Source organism: Crocodylus siamensis, chromosome 2, assembly GCF_052110815.1.
Source record: "Crocodylus siamensis isolate JL-2025a chromosome 2, ASM5211081v1, whole genome shotgun sequence".
NCBI lineage: Eukaryota > Metazoa > Chordata > Crocodylia > Crocodylidae > Crocodylus > Crocodylus siamensis.
In genome coordinates this window covers 168,864,181-168,885,562 of record NC_143396.1, presented here as the reverse complement: position 1 = coordinate 168,885,562, position 21,382 = coordinate 168,864,181, and the positions used below count along the sequence as shown (strand labels likewise).

Genomic DNA, 21,382 nt, shown 5'->3' with positions numbered 1-21,382 from the left:
ACTTTCCCTTCCCCTGTCATTCTATGCATTGTAAAGCACATCTGAACTCATGCCTGGAAGGATATTGTGGACACTACACTTGTAAAAACATGCCTGTTTATCACTGTTTACAGAAGGTTTCATCTTTGCTTGGGGAGGTGGGGGGAAAGGAGGCACAACACAGGGATGTAACTGGAAGCTAGGCCAAGCCAGTGCTTTCATGGGATACTGCCAAGGGTCTGAGGAAGCCGTTCAGTTAAGGAGTACTCTTTTTAGCTGGATGAACCAGCTAGTGTCCCTCAGTGAGCAGGGTATAATAATCTGAATGGCTGTATTTTCCTCACATAGCGCTCAAAAGCCCTGATGAGGGAACACACTCAGAGACCAACTTAGATAATGTTACCACCACAGCCAATGGCCTTTAAAGAGCCTGGAACCTGAAGAATTTCCACTTTAAGTGATTACACTCTCCTCCTTTTCCAAGCAGTTTTAGCTAGATACAAAGTTGCTACCCTTCATTTCCAGCCCTTAACTTAGTTACTAAATGTTTGTGGCACCATTTTAGTGAGTGAATCCCTAGTCTCCCTCCAAGTCTCAAATAAGTAAATGGCAAGTACTTTTAAAGTCCTCTCAGGAAATGGAGGGTAGGATATATTTAAAGAAACAAACAAACAAAACCTCACACGTCTATGGTGTGCTTAAATTTCTCAAGGAATGCGAACAGAAAGAGACCCATACATTTTAGTTCTAATTCCAACCTGTACCATTACTAAATGCACATGCATCCAATCAACAGTTGTCTGGCAATCTACAGCATATATGCAGGGCAATTCTTATATTTCTAGTGGAATCTGTCCATACCATTACATTCACCCACAATTAGCATTAGATACTCTTTCTGATGTTAAAGTTGCTGAGAACTGACTGGCTGTCAGTCATTCACTAGCACAAAATTCCTTCTGTACCAGCTTTCTCTAGGAGAGTCTTTATAACTCAATCTAATCACACTTCTATCTGGGAAGGTGAGATTCTTGGTTTGACTGGCCAGGAATGACAAGACTCCAACAAGAAAAAATTAAGACTGACAATTCTAAACTTTAAGAATAGGAGCAGCAGATTGGAGAATCACTCCAGGGTGGCAAGCCAGGCACACTCTAGAACTCATCATCAGAAGGAAGATGGGGAGGAGACCAGTGCAACCGTGGGAGTGCAAGACGTTTTGATAAATCAATTTCCAGCTCTGTGAAGATAATGAAGTCTAGTGCCTCAAGGGCAAGTTGATCAAAAAGGTCCTGAACTCTTCTTCCCCTTGCATGGTACTGTACAAGCAGCTGAGTGCATGATGGGTTAAGATATTATTTTCCTCTAAAGCACCATGTATCAGTCACTCACAAAGACATGGTCCTCAACTAGTTGGATCACTGTTCTGATGCAATGACAAAGCAGTCTTGCCAGATGGTTTTCTGAAAAGTTTTAATTCATATATCTTAGACGCATGTTCAGTTGAACATTCTGTCATGTAATCTTCTTGAAAATGGAGTCCAAATAGAACAAATTAAGTGTGGCCTTTGAGAGCAAAAACACTGGATTGCAGGGCCATGCTGGCAGGAGTGGCAAACTGGAAACTGAATCTCCAAAAATCCTTCAGTCCTTGACCGTTGCTGGAAATACTGAGCAGTGCTAGCTGTGGCACAAACTAATTGAGACCATCAACCTAGTTCCCACTAAATACTGAACAGCTTCACGTGAGAATGGTTAAATTGTTATTGGTAGGGCGGCTGGACTGAAATCAGGGTCCAGGACGTGACACACTATACTCCATTTCACTTCTCAATGGTATGGCCTATAGATTTGGCCCCCATGGGTAAAAGTCAACACCTAAAACTTTTCCAACTCTGAAATGTTCCATTACACTACTGAGGAACAGTAATGAACAAACTTAGTAGAAAGCCACCAACAGCAGCCAACTAGGACAACACTGTCCTCCATTACTTATAGAGGGGGTGGCTCCCAGTATCCTTGCCATTTAAGTTGTTAGCCAAGTTCTCATTTCATAAATGGTGCGAGTTAGTTTCCTCTTGTATACAGCCAGTAGGCTGGTTTCCCTACTTCTTTCTGTCTTGAAGTGTTTGCCTGCACACACAACTTCTACATGCATTTGAGCATTTCAGTTGGAAACAAACCATACTAGTATGAAGACCATTATATCCATGTAACTGCATTCATACCGGGAGTTTGTACTAATTTCCTTACTACAATTTTCCTTTTTTATTGCATATCTGACTACATGTGAGCCTTGCCGTTTATAGTCTAACAGTTTAGTTAAGGAGTGCAACCCAACCAGTGTGAATGAAGTTACTCTGTTAGGGAGGCACTTATACTGGCATAAAACCAACTTTGTAGCAATAAAACCACATCCACACCAGCTGTACCAGCACATCATTTTAATAAAAAAACAAAGCCTCTAACTGAAACAGTTGCACCAATATAAAACCAGTGAAAAGGGTCTTCTTAGTTAAATGAAAGCCAAAGTAGTGTTTAGACGAGCTCTAATGCCCTGAACACTAAGAAAGGAAGCGCTCAAGACACCCTCATTCAAGACATGCCTGGGGTGTTAAGTCCAGGACATCAATGAAAAGGCTTTAAGGATATATCTGTGGCTAGCATACTGCACTTGCAAAGTGCTAATGATGTGCATGCAGCCTGTATCAACAAAACACTGCTTTGGACAGTAAATTCAGTCTCACCACTGCAAACAACATATACCAACAAAAGCATGGCTTAACTGATACAGGTTGAGTTCACTCTAGTGGTTTTTGCCAGCACCACTATACTGATCACAAAAAATCACACATTGCTACATATCTAACCAAAGCCATGCCAACAAGTCTGTTGCGCACACCTGTCCCACATGTGCTAAGGAGGACTACTTGCTTTCTTCCATTAGAATTTTAAGGCAGAAATAATAAAGTGCCTGGCTTCCAGGGCTGATGAGTCTGAATGCAAGACATAATGCTCTTCATGCAAAAACTTTACCAGCTACATAGTTGGTTCAATACAAGATTCCAACATATGACATCCTGGCTTCTCATATAATTAATTACAACATCACTCTTAGACTACCATGAAGAACATAACACTCAAATACCTCAGAATCAGAGCATGCATCTGGGAAAGCATCTTACCATCAGATTTACTGAGACTATACTGGTGAGATGTGTGGAGAGTTAACTGATGAAGTACTGTCTTCTTGAGTCTGCCATGGCCTGATGAATAACATGCAGAATGAATCATCCAGCTCATTCATCTCAATGAGGCATTGACTCTAGTACTCGCATTGTTTTACTATCTTTAACTGTTGGAAATATTTAGGTTTATAAGCAACTTGGATAGAAAAGCTGTGGAAGAGAAGACTAACAGGGGCATGGTACCATGGTAAATTGGAAGTTGTTGCAGTAAAAAGAATACACAGACTGGCTCTACACTATGAAGTTGTCAACATATACCAGCTTCAGGGGCCTAAAGTTGACACCCAGCAAACAGCAGATCCCAGCTATGGCAGTAGGTCCCATGGTGTGGGCACAACTACACAGACAAAAGACAACTTTTCTTTGCTTTGAATATGTTATCTGGGGAGGTGCTGTAACTATGTTGTCAGAAAAACCTGTTCTGTCAGCAAATGCTGTATCTTCAGTTATGGGCTCCGCTATGCCAGCAAAAGCTCTAAAGTACAGACAAGTCCTACATGATTTACCAAAAGTCACAGGAAGACAGTGGACAATGTGGGATATAGAACCTAGACCAGACTCAACCCTACTTCACCATGCCCTATTCCAGTGTTTCAAGCTTCTAATTCAATGCCACTGTTCAGTCAGTTTATATCACTTTGTTGCTATAAACTGTCTTCAAACTTCATCACCGAAGTAGGGTACATCCGGGTTTTCTTCTTTCTGAAGTAAAACTGATTACTCAGAAGACTTCCATTTCCAGCCCACATTTATAAAGATGAGCACTACTAACAATTCCCCCATGAATACTCTATAGGCAGATAAGGCATAGAGCGGCAACTGAGACAACAAGAAAACTGACCACACACACTCACTGGTTTTCTATCTATAGGAAACTTAAACTCAGATATAAACAAACCACTTCACCCTTGATGATTTTGTTTCATAGCATTAAAGGATGAGTTAACAATAACAGCCAACAACCTTCAGGCTTAGGGGAGAGAGAAAGATCAAGTACGACTCAGGGAAACTCCATCACAACTTGAAGTATCCTAATATCCAGAGCAGCCTGAACTCTCTTTCCTCCACTAGCCAACACTACTTTTCCCACGTAGTGAAATTAATTTTAAGACAACAAGTCTTCTACCCTTTGGCCCATTACTGGAACTCTATCCCACTCAGAGACACCATCAATATAATCTCAGACTCTCTTTAAGAGAGCAGCAACACTTATTTAAAAGAAAAAAAAAAGGAAGATACATACAAACATACAACTTCAAACTGAAAGAGCGAATCCAGTTTCCTCAGGTTCAGAAGTATATTTAAGTCAGTACTAGGCCAGTGTAATACCAACACAAAGCTATCCCAGAGTACCATACACAGCTTTTCAATACCTTTTCCTGTTTGCCCTAAACACCACCAAGAGAGGCAGCTGCATCACAACTGACATCTAAACCAGCTTATTTCTGTCCGCAAGCATCTCAAAGCAGCTTCTTTTTTCTTTTTTTGAAACTCAGATAACTAAATCCAGGGTAATAATAACTTTGTTTCGAACTTCCCTCTACAGCCTTTAATGACATAACTTCACAGCAAGGATGCTTGAAGCCACTAAGCCTCATCACTCCATAGGGCACTAACAGCCTGCTCCCAGCATACAGCCTTAATTACCTGAAGACCAACACCAAATATGTGATAGGCAAGGAAAAAAGGACTGACCAGTCTTTGGCTGTAACGAATTCTCTCTTCCTCAGGCTCCATCTCTGACTCTTCCGAAGACAGCGAGAAAGACACTCCAGGGCTGCTGTCTTCTTCCTCTTCCTCCTTTAAAAAATATAAGGAATAATGATGGCACACACGATAAACTCTCTTTTAAACTTTTATTCACTTAGGAATGATTCTGTAACACTATGCAATACCATGTACAATGGGTGAGGGAATACAATGGACTAATCCTTTCACCTTAACTCTGTTTCCAATTCAGCCTCAGGTGCCTAGCAATGAATCTAGAGTTATTACTTTGATCCAACTGTTTGACAGTCTGCATGAAGTGATTTAAGTTCAGAGAAAGGCCTTCGCACTTCACATTCACCAGCATCACTGACAGTTAAGTCAGGTCCCAAACCATACTAGTTACACATCTATATTTAAACCTATTTGGTGACAGCAGGGTTGCAGCCTGCTTTCCCTTGGAGTCTTAGATCACCCGTCTGAAAACCCAAGCCAGCAACATCATGGAACAGGCTATACCTCCAGGCAGCTAGAACTGTGGCTCCTTCCAGCCACTCCAAGTCAAAGTCTCTCTTTCTGCAACACCTCCCCACACTCACTCCCCACCAAACACACAATTGCCACTCTCAACAGCAGGAGCTCTCCTACAAGTGTTTCAACATCACTGTGGTTGGCATGACTGATCTGATGTGGGTACACCCAAACACTCAAGATCTTGACACCTGCCATGCTGTGGCAAAATTTTATAATACAAAGTGCCCAGAACATGTAACAGCCCGGCATGATTTTTGTTTTATACTGGACAGGATGAACCGTTATAGAAACTGAGATCTACAACAAAGTTGTAAGGTTTCTGCTATCCTACATGCTTTCTGGGAAACCTCTCACTACTCAGCAAAATAAAGTAGTTCCACCACACATAGAAGTCAAGCCACTACTGATGTTTGTTATTATTAACTCTTCTCTACTCATCATGAGTGAGGTTAGATCACAAAATGTCTAAAGTGCTACTGCTTGTCGACTCCAAGACTTCCACTGCTGCAAAGGCTAGCATCACTGTAAGCAGCTTGAACATGGTCCTCCAACAAAGTTTAGCACATGTGCACAATCAAACTATCAGGACACTTGTAACTCGCAACACAATGTCACAATGCTTGGTAAGCTTCATTGTGCAGTTGTTTCCTCACAAGCCCATTCCCCAGCAGGCTCCTTACCAGAGAAGCCAAGATCTCAAGTAGCCACAGAGACTTCACACCCCACCCCTCCTCCCCAGAGGAAATCTTAGGCAAGGGCAGAGAGGAAGCTGGCCTGGTTTGCACGAGAGAGACAGACAAGTGGCAGAAGCCCTGTTGATCTGGGACTGCATTCAGGACCTCAGTCTCTAGGGACCTGTCAATCGGCACCCTCCAGCAACAAGGACCTCACTTTAAATTGCATCAATTACTAAATCAGAAGGGTGAGAAAGCTGATGAAATAATTTTAACCACATCTCCTCTGCAGAACCCAGGAGGATCCCCTCTCTCCTCACCCATCTTATTGCTTGTAGAGATCAAGTATAAGGGGGTGGGAAAGAAATCCCATGGGCTTGTGCTCTCAACTCAGAACACTGAGCCACCCCTTCACAACCCACTGGGTGCCCCACTTGGCCTTCCTAAAAAGAGTGTTTTGAAAACCCCCGTAACGAATGAGAGCTGTGCAACCCAGGGAGATTAAACAACCTCCCCATGTACAAATCCCAGCTCATCCCTTCGGAGAAAGGCAAACAGGAGTGAAGGCGAGCCGCGGGCGCCTGGTCGGAAGCCAGAACCAAATGCCTGGTTTACAGAGTTACATAAACTTGAGAGGGGCTGAGGAGGAGGGAGACCCCAAGCATTGGCGAGGGCAGGTCACCAGGCTCCTCGCGATTGGCCAAAGCGGTAGGGGGGAAGGGATACGAGGGGAAAGAAATAAAACAACATAAAATGCAATCACTCGAGCCTCTCACCAGGTCTCTTCTTTTCCTTTGTCCTCTTCTAGGGACGGGGGAAAAAAAGGCAGAAAATACAAGAGGGGGAGAAAAGAAGAAAAAAAAAATTAGATCCCACGCGTGGCCGTCTTCGCCTCCAAGGATCCTCAGTGGCCAGAAGGAGGCAAGTCCCAGGAGTGGGGGCGGCGGGGGGGGGGGGGGGGGGTCCGCGGTCCCGGGCACCCGCGCCGCCCCTCCCCGGGTGTGGCGGGCCCGGGCTCCCGCGGGGCAGGCGGCTCCTGGCAGGGACAGGGACGTGCCCGGCCCCGGCCCCAGCCCCGCGCGGACCCCGGCCCCCGCCCGGCTCGCCCCGCTGCCCGCTCCCGCCGGGCGCCGGGCCCCGAGCGAGCAGGGCCGGGCCAGGCCGGGCCGGGCCAAGCCGGGCCGCCGCCCCCCACCGCCGCCGCGCGCCCCCGGTGCCCCCCGCCCGGTGCGGGTCCCCTCCTCACACAGGAGCAGCCGCCGCCATTTTGAACCCGTCACAGTCTCACATACACACTGACTCGGCCGCCACAGTGCGCCTGCGCGACCGCGGCCCCCTCCCGGCTCCCCCGCCCGCACGGCCCACCCCGCCTCCCTCCCCCGAGGCGTGCACTGCGCACGCGCCCCGCGTGCCCCTGCCCAGACTCGCCGCAAGCGCATGCGCACTAGCTCGCCGGCACGGGTGTCACTCCCACCGCGCCCCGCCTGCCAGATCTCCGGCGCAGGCGCACTATGCCGCCCGCTGGCCCCACCCCGCGGCCGCTTCATGCTGCTGTGCGCATGCGCGTCGGCTGTTGGGGGTTAGGGCTGGGTTGTCGTCTCAAGCGGTGTGCGGAGGCACCTTGGGGTGCTTCTAAGGGTGCACTGGGGTGCAGAGTATGGCTCCCAAGACGAGCCCAGCCTTGAAAGCTTTAAACTTTAGCGTTTCAAAAAATACACTGGGGTGCTGATGGAAGTGATAGTTTTTGCACCATCTGGCTCCCAAAAGCGCTCTACAGCTGTGTCTAAACAGAAATGCACGGCTGCAGAGCGATCTAAACGGGCCTGAGCCTGCTAAAATCTGGACCCTCATTGCATGAGGGTTCAGATGAACAGGATCCAGAACAGCGTAGCTTCAGTAGTGTCTGTCTGCGCCACAGGAAAATCAGGTCCTGCATTGAACCCATCTGTGAACTGGGGCAGTGTTAGGAGGATGCTGTGCCTGATCAAGCTTCTGGGCATCTCAACCTACACCCTGCCCCCCTCCCCCCCAACAAAACCTAGGCAGGGTAACTGGCTGCTTTGGGATGCAGCCAGGACTGTATTGCACCTGGCCACCCATCTGCTCCCATGCCTTCCTCCACCCTGCCATAAGCCTGGGATCCCATAGCACTGCTCCTACGCTTGCACCTGTGCACCCCGACCCAAGGCACCACCACATGAATTCTGGCACAGCATAATTATGTTCTTTTGTAAACTCCATTAATCTTTTTTCAATCTTTTTTTTTGGTGAGAGGCCAAGCAGAAATTGCAATTCTGGGCTTTTTTTTTCCTGGTGTCCAGCCAATCTGTGCCTTCCTCCCCCTCTAGGGGAATCCTTGGGGAACTCCAGGCACTAACCCCTGGAAAGGTTGCAGGTCTGGGTACTCTACCAACCCCTGGTGGCATTTTGGCAGCACTGCAAGCCTTAAAAGGTGACTTCTACTTAGGACGGTGGTGCCAACTTCCCACCCACCGGCCAGATCCAGCCTGCCTGTCAAGCTGTTATCTGGCCTACAGGGCTCCCCATAGGTCTGGAACTGTGGAGCTATGGCAATGTTAATTCCCACTCCCCTTCTGCTGTATTACTGGAATTGTGGGGTGGATACCATGCCCCTGCACACTAGATTGTGCCGGTAGGTGGTCAGCCCAGCATATGGGGTTTGGCTGGTGGATGGGCACATTTGGCATTTGGGGTTGGGACCAATTTGTAGTGTTGACCCATTATGGTGCACTGAGTTGCACCTGCACGTTGACCCCCTTTGCCAGCCCCACAACCTCTCACAAACCTAACCTATGCCACTCTTCCATCCCACAGTGCCAGGTACCACTGACTTAGGACCCCTTGCAGTGTATGTATGTGTGGACAGCTACAACCAGGGACATGTGTGGAATTGCGACATTCTTGGAACAGTTCAAGTGTTATATCTATCTACTGTGTCACCTCCCTTCACCCAGAGGCACCACACACCCCTGGGGTGCCCACAATGTTATTCTGGCTGGACTGGACAGCCCTGGGGCATCCACAGCACCACCCCAGATACTCCACAGCAATCCATCTGGTATCACTTCCATCTGAAATCAGACCACAGACACCTGCTGCCTTGCATAGTATCATCCATTAGACTCCCCGTACAAAGAGCCCTGGGGGCACTCAAAGTGTGGGCCTCACATGCAGCATTGGATACACTCATGGCTCCAAATCTCCCAAGGAGCCATATACAGGTTTCCCTCACTTTAGACTGTACATACATTCCTGGAAAACGGTGCATAACTCAAATTCACATACAGGGAACCCGCTTTACAATGTAACAAATAGGGATATGTTCCAAGACCTTGACTGTACTGACCCCCCAGACCCATTTCTACCACTTTTACAAGACAATTTTGGTACTCACCAACAGCAGACAGTACACACAAGCACAGGGCACTATCATAATGGGGATGGCAACTACAGAAACGTGTCTCAGGCAACACGTGAGGAGCATAGATTCACATAGGAGACTTTATTTTGGTGTGCGTCACTTTCACAATGCACTGCACAAAGCAGATGACTGCGGGCTTCCACTACACTGATTGCATAAGAGTGAATTTACCTCAATTATAATGAATTTTGTGTATAAAAAGGGTCATCGCATAAGAGCGAATTCACACATACAGAACCTGCATAAAGTGAGGAAAACCTGTATACGTACACAGGAACATGGTTAAGGATCCTTTTCTCACAGAGTAAAGCAAATCAAGAACCCAAGCCCTGAGTCCTGCCCCATGGCTTGGCAGTGCCACCTCAACTTTTAGGGGCTCATGTCCCACCTATGGGGGTTATCCAGACTTGACCCTTCCCTTACCCTCCAAGTCCCAGTGTGAACACTTCTCCTTCCTGCTCTCTAAGGCCTTGTCTACATTGCAAAGTTCTGCTGGTAAAGCTACATCAGCCACAGTTGGGAAGACATCACATGGCTAAGATGATGTCCCTCTGCTGGCATCTCTGAATGCAGATGCAGCTCTGCTAGCAGAAGAAGGTATCAACTTGCCAAATTTCTACTGTCATCAGGGGGCTAGTGAAACTGGTGGCAGGCAAATTTCTGCTGCCAGCAGAGGTATGTCTATATCAGGGAGCTTTGCTCACACTGAAGTTAAGGCAGCTGTATCCTCCATGTGATCTAACCCTTGACCCTGTTATAAAGTTCTGCTGGTAGAACTACATTGGATGAAGAGGTGAGGAGGTTACACCCCTTACCCTTTGTAACTTTCAGTTTATTGCACCATAACTCCCTGCATAGTCAAATCCTAAAGGTGATAGCAGGATTCTTAAATGCCAGAGTATTATCTGGTCTTCAACGAAGTATTATCTGTTCTTTGTCACTGTCCCCCTTCCCCCTGCCCCCCTGCTTCTACCTGGCCCAGCCCCCCAGGAAGCCTTACAACTGGTCCCTCCTGGTGTGTGGCACAGTGAGGGTCCAGAGAAGGGGGGGGGCACTTACCTGCCTCCTTTTCTGGTGGGACAGGGACCCCCAGCTGTTGAGAGTGGTGCAGTGCCAGCGTTGGGCACACTGCGCATGCACAGGTTTTAAAAGGGCCCGCCAATCGCAAAAGCTGCAGTGTAGGTCCAGCACTGGAACAAGACACACAGGCAGAAGCCTGTTGCACCCCTGTTGAGCCCAGCATGCCCCATTGGACCCTGACCCACAACCCCAGCACAGCTGGGAGGTAGGTGGGGCCTGCGGTGGGTGGGTGCTAGGCATCTGTGGGAAGCAGGTGAGTGGAGCCAAGGAGGGTCATGCCCCCCACCTGGCTCCTACTTGGCCCAGCCACCCAGGGAGCCATGCAACCAGAGTGTGCAAACAAGTGCGCTCTGGGCCTAGCATGCGAGTTATTGTGGGAGTTAGCACAGGAGGGTGAGCACGAAGGACACGAGGCTCTTGGCAGTGAGCCTGAAGAGAGGGGGCGGCACAAAAGTAGCCTGGACTGCTACCTCCACGATGGTGGTGACGTGCCACCCCATGAAGATCCCACCCCTGCCCCCCCCCGGCACCACTGAGGCCTCTATCCGGACTGAGCCCATGGCTCCAACTTCCACCCAGACAGAGCCCTGGGCTCTCAGCTGTGGGGGCTGCCTGGCATGTATGCAGGTGTCTGGGATCAGGAGCAAGGATGCCTCCCCCTCTGGGGTATGCTTCACATTAGAGTTTTGGGAATGCCGGACAGGGGAGCTCCAGGCTGCGGTGCAGAGGCTGCGTGCAAACAGGGTTGGTGAAGAGGAGATGGATGCCTACCACCAGGATCTTTGCCCAAAGAATGAGGAGGGAGGAGCAAGGAAGGCTAGTAGGACAAGGGTGCACAAGAGGAGTCCCCAGGAAGGCCAGCTAGGGGTCATTTGGACAAAGATCATCTCCAGCCCCAAGGCATCCTATGCCAGGGTCACCACCCCCCCTGGAATGTCAAAACAGATATGAACCTTTCGCAGCACCAGTAGAGCCAACTGAGCCACCAGCTCCATCACCAGAGGAAGAAAGGCAACTTATAACCACCCCAATGAAGAAACGCAGGGTGATCATCGTGGGCATCTCCCTCTTGAAGAGGACAGAGGGACCAATCTGCCACCCCAACACTTTGGACTGTGAGGTCTGCTGCCTCCCAGGTTCCTATATCTGGGATGTAACTGAGAGGATCCCGAAACTTGTCCAGCCCTCTGATCAATATCCCATGCTCCTCATCCATGTGGGCACAAATGACATGACTCGGAGCAATCTCAGCCAGGTTATGAATGACTGCAGGGCTTGGGGGGTGGGGGACGGGCTCAAGGAGTTGGGGGTGCAGGTAGTTTTTTCCTCAATCCTCCCAGTTTCGGGTCATGGGCACAGGAGGGTGAGACGAATCGAAGAAGTCAATGAATGACTGTGGCATTTGTGCCATTGCAACAGCTTCGGCTTCTTTGACCATAGTCTGCACTATAGAGGTGGAGGCATCAGACTGTTGGGAAGGTACGGCCTCCACCTCACTCCAATGGGGAAGAAGCTCTTCTTGACCAGAATGGCTGACCTACTCGACAGGGCTTTAAACTAAGCTCACCGGAGGATGGGTGGGCAACCACCAGTGCATGCCCACCAAGCAACAATTGCAGAATCAGCAAATTATGCAGCACAAGGGACATAAGTGAATTCCCAATGGAATTCACTCCTACCCCAACCCAGGGACAGGAATCTTCTAGGAGTGCTGGGAAGCCTAGGACTGCCAATGGCAGGCTTACTTGCCTGTACACAAATGCCAGGAGCCTGGGGAACAAACAGGAGGAACTGGTCCTCCTGCTAAATAAAAATCAATAATGAAATCAATATGATTTCATAGGAATAATGGAAACCTGGTGGGACTCCACTATAACTGGACCACAAGCATAGGCTACATCTTGTACAGGAAGGTTCGTGTTGCTCTCTGTGGGAAGGAGCAGTACGCTTCCCTACAAATCTAATCGGTCACGTAGCTTTCTCACCTGCACTGACAAACTCTACTTGTCTCAGGAGGTTTATGGACCAACAAGAGGTAAGGCACTGGTAGTAAGGATCTGGTAGTGGCCAAAGGGGATGATCTAGTGCGCGATCTGAGAATCGAAGGGAAGGTGGGAGACAGTGATCATAAGTTGATCACTTTCTCTATCCATTGCAAAGCTGGCAAATCAGTCAGCCAGCAATGCAGAAATCCCTGATTTTAGGAAAGCCAACTTTCATAAACTCAGGAGGCTGATTGCCTAAGCCCTGAGAAACCAGGAGCTAAAAGAGAGGGGAGTTCATGAGGAGTGGTTGCTCCTTAAGGATGCAATCCTTAAAGCACAAGGGAAATCCATCCCAGCCCGCAGGAAAGGTAGCAAAAGGGCTGAGTGACCCCCATGGCTAAATAAGGGACTTATGGGCCTCCTGTATCTGAAAAGAGAAGCCTACAAGGGTTGGAAGTCAGGTAACATCACCAAGGAGGATTATTCAGCACTGGTCCACACCTGTTGGGAGCAAGCTAGGAAAGCCAAGGCCAAAGCTGAACTCAAATTGGCTATGGGAATCAAGAACAACAAAAAGTCCTTTTTCTGATACGTGGGTAATCGGAAGAAAAATGAGGGCAACAGTGGACCCTTGCTGAACCAAATGGGACAGCAGACAACTGACACCCAGGAAAAAACTGATCTTCTTAATGATTAGTTTGCATCGGTCTTCCACCAGCCCAAGAGGATCACCCTGCCAAACAAGAAGCAGCATCATCAGGGTATGGGAGAACACTTGCCCATCATTGGCAAAGATCTCATGAGGGGACACCTTGAGAGGCTGGACATCTACAAATCAGCTGACCCAGATGGATTGCACCCTAGAGTGCTAAAAGTACTGGCTGACATTACAGCTCAGCCAATAGCGAGGATATTTGAGAACTTGTGGTGCTCAGGTGAGGTTCCTGGGGATTGGAAGAGGGCCAATGTGGTGCCTATCTTCAAGAAAGGGAGGAAGGAAAATCCAGGGAACTAAAGGCCAATCAGTTTGACCTCAGTCTGTGGAAAGATATTGGAAAGAATCATCAAAGAAACCATCAACAACAGGCTAATGGAATGCAACATTCTGAGAGATAGCCAACATGGCTTCATTGCAGGTAGGTCCTGCCTGACCAACCTCATTTCCTTATATGACCAGGTGACTCATCACCTGGACAAAGAAGAGGTTGATATCATCTATTTGAACTTCAAAAAAGCCTTTGACTTTGTCTCCCATGAAGTCCTCATGGTTAAAATGGGGAATTGTGGCCTTGACAACCTTATGGTCCCATGGCTGGGGAACTGGCTTCGTGGTTGGACCCAGAGAGTGATAGTTGATGGAATCATGTCAACATGGCACTTGGTGACCAGTGGCGTCCCCCAGGGCTCTGTACTTGGACTAGTATTCTCTAACATGTTTATAAACAGTTTGGATTTAGAAATCAGAATTGGACTGGCTAAATTTGTTGATGATACCCCAAGCTATGGGGAAGTGTGGTTATACTAGAGGATAAGCTGGTGATTCAGGCCAACATGGACAGGCTCACAAGGTGGGTGAATCAAAACCTGATTGATTTCAATACTGAGAAATGCAAGGTGCTCCACCTTGGGAGAAAGAATCCACATCATACCTGTAGGCTTGGCAATGCTATACTGAGACTTGGAGGTCATGATTGACCACAGGATGAACATGGGTCACGAATGTGATGTGGCAGCCGGCAAAGCAAACAAAACTCTGGCTTGCATCTGTTGATGTATCTCAAGCAAGACCTAGGATGTCATCCTCCCACCATACTCAGTCTTGGTGATGGCACAGCTGGAGTACTGCATTCAGTTCTGGGCTCCGCACTTTAGGAAGGATGTGGAGAAGCTTGAGAGAGTCCAGAGAAGAGTCAAACTCATGATCAGAGGACAAGACACCAGGCCTTATGTGGAGAGGCTGAGAGCCATGGGACTCTTCAACCTGGAAAAGCCTAGGCTCAGGGGGACTTGGTGGCAGCCTATAAATATATAAAGGGTGTGCACCAGGAACTGGGAGAACGTCTGTTAACCAGGGCACCCCAAGGGAAGACAAGGTCTAACGGTCACAAACATTTTAGGTTGGACATAAGAAAAAACTTCTTTACCATCTGAGTCCCCAGAGTCTGGAATAGACTCCCCAGAAGTGGGGCAAGCACCTACTCTGGGCACCTTTAAGACACACTTGGATGCCTATCTTGCTGGGATCGTTTGACCCCAGCTGACTTCCTGCCCCTTGGGCAGGGGGCTGGACCTGATGATCTTGTGAGGTCCCTTCCAGCCCTAATGTTTATGCAATCTATGACCCTCTCTTGCTCCCTGTCCTGCCTGACAGTGTACCCTATGGTCACTTTCACCTCCTCCTGGCTGCTCAGGTTTCCTGAAAGGAGGCAGAGGAAGGATGGTACTGGGTCATTACAAGATTGTGATAATAAAGAATGACCAAGGAGGGAGTGGGAATTCAGTGCACTTAGATATCTTAGGCTGTGATGTCTGTGCTACATAACTCAGTTGCTCAAGGGTGTGATGTGGTGGACGTGGGATGAACTCTGACCAGCATAACCATACTGGCAGAAACCCCTAATGTGGATACAATATTATAGCAACCACATGGCACTGCAACAGGGACAGTTTGTTTCTTGTGAGAGAGATGATTTGACTGCATGCGTACAAAGTACAACTTTTTTGATATAGGAGCACTTTGTATAGGACAGAATCATAGAAAAATAATGCTGAAGGGATGTTGGGGGCTTCATCCAGTTGAACCCCCTGCTTGTGGCAGGACTACCCCATCTAAACCATTTCACACAAATATTTGTCTAATCTGCGCTTACAAATTTCTGAGGATAGAAGTTCCGCAGCCTCTCTAGATAATCTGTTCATATGTGTAACCATGCTCATAATAAGAAAGGTCTTTTGACTATCAACCTAAATTTCCCTTTTTGTAATGTAAGACCATTACTTCTTGTCCTGTCCCTGCAACTACAGACAATAATCCATCACCATCTTTATAACCATGGGTGTCTGGTGCCTCTTGAGTCGGGGGGGGGGGGCATGTGTCCCCCCGACACTGATCAGCAACTAGCTGGGGGGGGTCCCCTGGCGCCCGATCCCATTGAGTGGGGGAGTGGGGTGGGGAAATCTCTTGGCAGCTGATCCTGGTGACCGGGGGGTGGCCAATCTCACTCACCATAAAAGCAGCCATGCTGCTTCCAGAACTTCCATGGCCTCTTCCGGAAGTGGCGCAGCCACTTTTGCTGGTGGCCACACTCCCAGGCCAGTGCTTACAGGGGGAGCACTGGTGCTCCCACCTGCCCTCCTGCCTGCTGACTAAACAGGGAGCCTGGCCCGACAAGGGGTGCACCGGCGCTCTCAGGGGGTGCACGTAAACCCCCATGCACCCCCTATGTGTCACCCCTGTTTAGTTTATAACCTCCCTTCAGGTATTTGAAGACTGTTGTCAAATCCTCTCTTAGATACTTCTTCACACTAAATAACTCAGCATCTTCCAGTTTTTTCTTATAAATCATGTTTCTTAAATCTCTAATAATTTTTGTTGCTCTCTGCTGGACAATTTCCAATTTGTCTACATCTTCCTTGAAATGTGGAGTCTAAAATAGGACACAGTATGTCAGATGAGGCCTCACTAATGCTGAATAGACTGGTAGAATCACTTCCCTTGACTTGCAGCTGTCACTCCTGTTAATGCAACTCAGTATGCCATTGGCTTCTTGCAGCAATAACATGCTGTTGGCCCACCTGGCTGGGGAAGAGAAGCCACACAGTCTGGCAAGGTCAGGCGCTGGACTGACAAAGCAGGGGCTACTGGCTGCCTGCTTCCCCCTGGGCTCAGGAGCAGTGTCTTGGGCAGCCTCACTCCCATCAGAGTAAATCCTTGGCTCCTGCAGATGACAGGAGTGGAGGAAAAATTAAAGGGGCAGGGGAGGGGAGCGTTATCACACTACCACACCCCCTATATCCGCCCCGCCCCCAAGTAATTTTCTGCAGTACTGGAGCCTCGCTAGTCACTTCCCCATTTGTACGTGCATTTGATCATTCTGTCTTATGTGTGAAACTGCACGTGTCCTTACTGAATTTAATTCTATTAATTTCCTCTTTTTTTTCCAGTTCTCATCTTGCCAGTTTATCAAGGTTGTTTCAAATCCTAATCCTATCCTTTAGAGTGTCTGCAATTCCACCCAGCTTGGGTTCATCTGCAAATTTGCTAACCATGCACTCAATCCTACCCTCCAAATTATTAACATAGATATTGAACAGCAGGGAAATGTCTTAATCACTGAAGTGCTTCTAATGTAGACATAGCTTTATTTGAATAATGGTGCTCCCCTGCCCCGCCTTTTGGCAACATAAGCTAAATAAAGAAAAAAGCTACTGTTTTTCAAGAGTGTCCACAGGGAGAATTATATTTGCACAATTATGCTGGTATAGTTATACTGGTATAGCAATACTCGTTGATTTCCCCATCTGCTAGTATCCTAACGCCTTTACTTGTTATCCTGAAGAAGCTTTTTTTTTCTTCTTTTTTTTTAAGGCGGGGGAAAGCGCGCATGCAGTCCCCCACTACCACAAATTATGCAGTCGAGTTTCCCGCATTTGGGGAAATCGCAGGGGTCAGCATGCCCAGAGTGCAAGGGGCAGGCCTTGCCCTGGGGAGCTCGCCTACGTGGTCACGCTGCTTCCCCTGCCAGGTAAGTATATCCTGAAGAAGCCAGTTAAGGTCATGCCCCTAATTAGGGTGGCAGCTAACTGCAGTATCCTGCCCTAAGCTAGGGGTAACCTCAATTAGCTGCAACATTTTACTCCCAGTTAGGGTAGACTTTGACTTAGTTAAAATATCATATTTCCACCTAGGTTTTGACCTCTACTAGCTGCAGTGTCATATTCCCACCACAGTGCCTTGCTACCCCATATATTTTTACATCAAAATCACTATCTAGACATAAGTAAATACCCTGTTTTTGCAATGAAAGCCCTAATCTGCACACAGAGGTTGCACTAGTTTAAATCATGAACTTATTTATATGCAAAGTTTTACTGGCTTAATTAAGGATATAATTTTAAAGTAATTCACATAAACTGGCAAAAGGCCATGGTCTTACTTTTCGCTAAGTCCACAGAGATACTCCACTACACGAAGATACCACGCTTTGTGTATGCATGCTCATACGTTCATTGATATGGAAAGAGCCTCAGTCTCTGCTTTTTGAGAAACCTCAATCCTGCTTTACTATTTGCAGTTTTGACCTGTGTGAGCTGGTGAAACTGAGCCTGTAGGACCTGCTGAGCAGGATCAGACCAAAGGTCTGTCTAACTCACCCCGCCTTGAGTGACATGTGCTTAATACCTGTTGAAATCAGCCCCCCCTCCCGCCCACCCCACACACCACTTTGAAATATCATGTTTTTCTACCACAGCTTTTAATTTAGTTTTAAATGATTTTGTGGTTTATCTACACATTCATTTGCACTGTTTGAGCTAAACCACTGCAAAATCCCACTGTGGACACAATTTGCAGGTAAGAGAGGCTTATTTTAGTTTAGCTTGAACCAGCTTCTAGTTAGCTTAAGCTAAACTGAAACAATCTTGGTTTAAACTAGTAAGTCTTTACCTGCAGGTACTTTATTTTAACTATATCAATCTAGTACAGGTTATATAAGACCCCACCCCATCCACATTTATGGTACAAGTGTTTTACCAGTACAGAAATATTAGTACTCTGTACCTGCAAAAGCTCTTAGAATGGATACAAGTAAATTGGCAAAGTGGTACTTATACTTCTTTATGCCTTGGATAGAATTGTAGACCTCTGCCACACATTATATGACACAATTAACTGTTTAATTGCACAATACATTTACACCAGGCACATGTACAAAGTAATTATCACACCATAAAAATGTCTATCCAGCTATAAAAAGAGTCAACCAGTTATAGAGTTAGTGCTTGAAAATGTGTAACGGCTCTATAGTTGGTTTCCATCCATCCAGCTTTAATTTGAACATGTGGCAGGGCCCTTAGCATCATAGAAAAGTAGGGCTGGAAGGGATTTCAAAAGGCAGGCTTATCATTGATTATACTGCTGAAGTCAAGTATTTGTATTACTTGCTGGTAAAGCACTTGCTCCATCAATGTGCAAGCTCAAACAGGGCAACTTAGTGTGGGCAGGCTCTATGGATAATTAACAGATCAGGCTCTACATAAACACATTGGTGCAGGAGAAGCCTCCCCCTACCCCATGCCCAGTCTCTCCTTTAGCCCAGCAGTTAGAGCAGCCATCCAGGATGTGGGAGACTTGGGCCCAATTCCACCCTGCACTGGAGAGCATCCAAACCCACATCACCTGTCTTCCAGATAGATGCCCTAAGCGCTAGGTTAGAAAGCCATGCTAACTCTCGCTTCCTATTGCTCAATGAGCCCTTAATTGTTCCATGCAAAGCACCACAAGTTTGGGGACCGGGAGGGGGAGAGCATGTTCTTCTTCCTCTCCAGGCTGGAATAGCAGGTGGTAAAGAGCCGTTTCTCAGGGGAGGTTTGAACCCTTGGCAGCCTAAGGAGGGCATTGAACCTGGGGCTTCCATACCTGGATGTGTGCACTAACCACAAGTCAAGGGCTATCCAGCTGGTAGCCCATGGGCCACATGCAGCCCCTGAGGGGTTAACCCATGGGTGTTAGGCTCCCTATCTAGGTTCCACCCTTCCTGTTGCTCCTGCTGCTGTCACTGGGGTCTCATGGCACCCCCTCCATCCTCCAGCTTCCTCTGCCTGCCCCTATCCCTGGGTTGGGGTAATGTGCTGTGGCCAGGCCCACAGAGCTCAGGGAACCTGCGCCTGGGAGGATTTGGAGGCACCTAGGGACCCTGTATGACACGGTTTGCACTGGCACAACTCAGTGCAGTAGGGGGTTACCTGGCATTGGGGGGTGGGGGGTACCCATGCAGCATGGCGTGCAACCTGGGAGGTACGTGGCCCATGTGCTGTGTGGCTTGGGGTTCTGCAATCCGTGGCCACTCAGAAGTGAGACAACAGGAGGATAAAAGGGATGCCTTATCAACTCCATCTCACTTCAAAAAGCGGGACTAAACCCTTCCCTTTCCTTCAGTGTTGTTGCAACGAAGTGGGTAGGTCCCTAACTCCCAGAGATGGCTCAGGACTCCCACCCCCAAGTGTGCCCCCTGCAGCTAAATAAGGGGCCTAAGGAGAAGTTTTTAGCTGTCAATCCACCACTGTCCTCCGCCTTCCCTGTTGGCTACCAGAGGCATCCAGCTCAGTGTACCTGTTGCAGGGAATCCAGCATGGAGGTGCCTAACAGTCCCATGCCTTGCAAAGGGAGGGCTGCAAATCCAGGCTGGGGCCAGGTGCCCAAGAAGTTGGACACTGCAGAATCAACCAGCATAGCAGCTCCTTCCCCACACCTCCAACTATCCACCCTCTCCTCCTGTGCTTGCTTGTCCTTCAAATGCTCAGAGCTTTCATTACAAAATGGCAAATAAAAAGAGGCTACTATCTGTCACAATGCAAAGAAAAAAAGTCTTGACTGTTGTGTAACGAATGCAGCCACTCCTCCAGGATTTAGCAGAGAGCCTCAGGGTAAGTGGCTGTGATGTGGGATTTGCCAGGTCATTCTGGTGAAGGGCGGGGGGGGGGATGTCAGTGTTCTTCATTGTTTCCCTTGCTGCTTAAAGCAAAGGAGAAGGAGAAACATTTCTTCTGAGAATTAGGCCATACTCAGTATTTGCATTGATTCAAGCACAGCCATTTCTCAAAGGATACAGGTACATCTCTGAAAAACCTTGGGTGACTGATGATGACTTTGTAGTGCTCAAAGATGCCAATGTTTATTGGAGCCAAGCCCAGCAAATCAGCCATGTCTCACCAGGGCTAGAAGAGGCCAAGGGATTAGGCACACACCTAGGCAGCTAGCTATTCCCTTTATTTATTTATTTATTTTGCAATGGAGCTTGTGGGTGTCAAGTGATTGAGATAATTTGAGGTGTGACCATACCTAAGTCAAGGGGGTGAGAAACCACAGGTCTGCCCCTGTCCTGAAATATGGCAGAATTTGTGAATCTGCTGGGGTTTTTTGTTTGCTTGTTTGTTCCTGGGAAATGTATCTTGGATCCCCTTATCTAAATGGTCCCAAATGGGGCCACTAGCCCTGCTGTGCCCTTCTGTGAGAATTCTGCAATCTGAGTAAACACAGTGGGAGTGAGCTTATGGATTTCAAGGCTCTTAGAGGAGTTTCCCTTTAATTAGAGGAGTTTCCCTTCAGTCTCCCTTTAAAAGGGTGTTTCCCTGTAATCATAACAAAGTCCTGTCCTTCCTGTTTCAGTGCCTGTCTAGGGATGTTACTGTAGAATGTTACTCTGCTAAATAACAATTGTGGGTGGTCAGTTGGCCTCACTGGGTCCTTTGTAGTCCTATTGCAGTGTGTCTTCTGAGTGCAGGTCATTGCTCTGGATGGCATCCACACCTTGATACCCACTGGGATGCAGGCTGGTCAAAGAAATGAGGAGGTTCACTACCTAGAAGCCAAGTTGTGGGAGTGTCTGGATTCATATTTTTCTATCCAAAATACCCAGGAAGAGAAGGTGAACTGTGCCAGGATGCTCAGCTCAAGCATTCATAGAGGCCTCTGTGTGCTGGGAGTCATAGGATCCTTGACATCTGACAAAACTT

General features: G+C 47.8%; 1 protein-coding gene, 1 long non-coding RNA gene and 1 other non-coding gene across 3 annotated transcripts in view; 1 reads left to right on the top strand and 2 right to left on the bottom strand.

Annotated features, from left to right (window-relative positions):
- Positions 1–7,484, bottom strand: part of KDM2A (lysine demethylase 2A) — a 70,316-nt gene extending 62,832 nt beyond the window's left edge. Inside the window, exons 1-3 of the mRNA XM_090032165.1 lie at positions 7,389–7,484; positions 6,919–6,946; positions 4,923–5,027 (exon numbers count right to left, since the gene is read on the bottom strand). The gene's annotated coding sequence lies outside the window, so the exon portion shown is untranslated. The remainder of the gene's footprint in view (positions 1–4,922; positions 5,028–6,918; positions 6,947–7,388) is intronic.
- On the top strand, positions 6,929–20,211 carry LOC149871215 (uncharacterized). The gene is made up of 3 exons (XR_016440185.1): positions 6,929–7,063; positions 17,238–17,394; positions 19,989–20,211. It is a non-coding gene; the product is annotated as an uncharacterized LOC149871215 (long non-coding RNA).
- On the bottom strand, positions 17,239–17,402 carry LOC149871216 (U1 spliceosomal RNA). The gene has a single exon (XR_016440878.1). It is a non-coding gene; the product is annotated as a U1 spliceosomal RNA (small nuclear RNA).
- Positions 20,212–21,382: the final 1,171 nt, after the last annotated feature.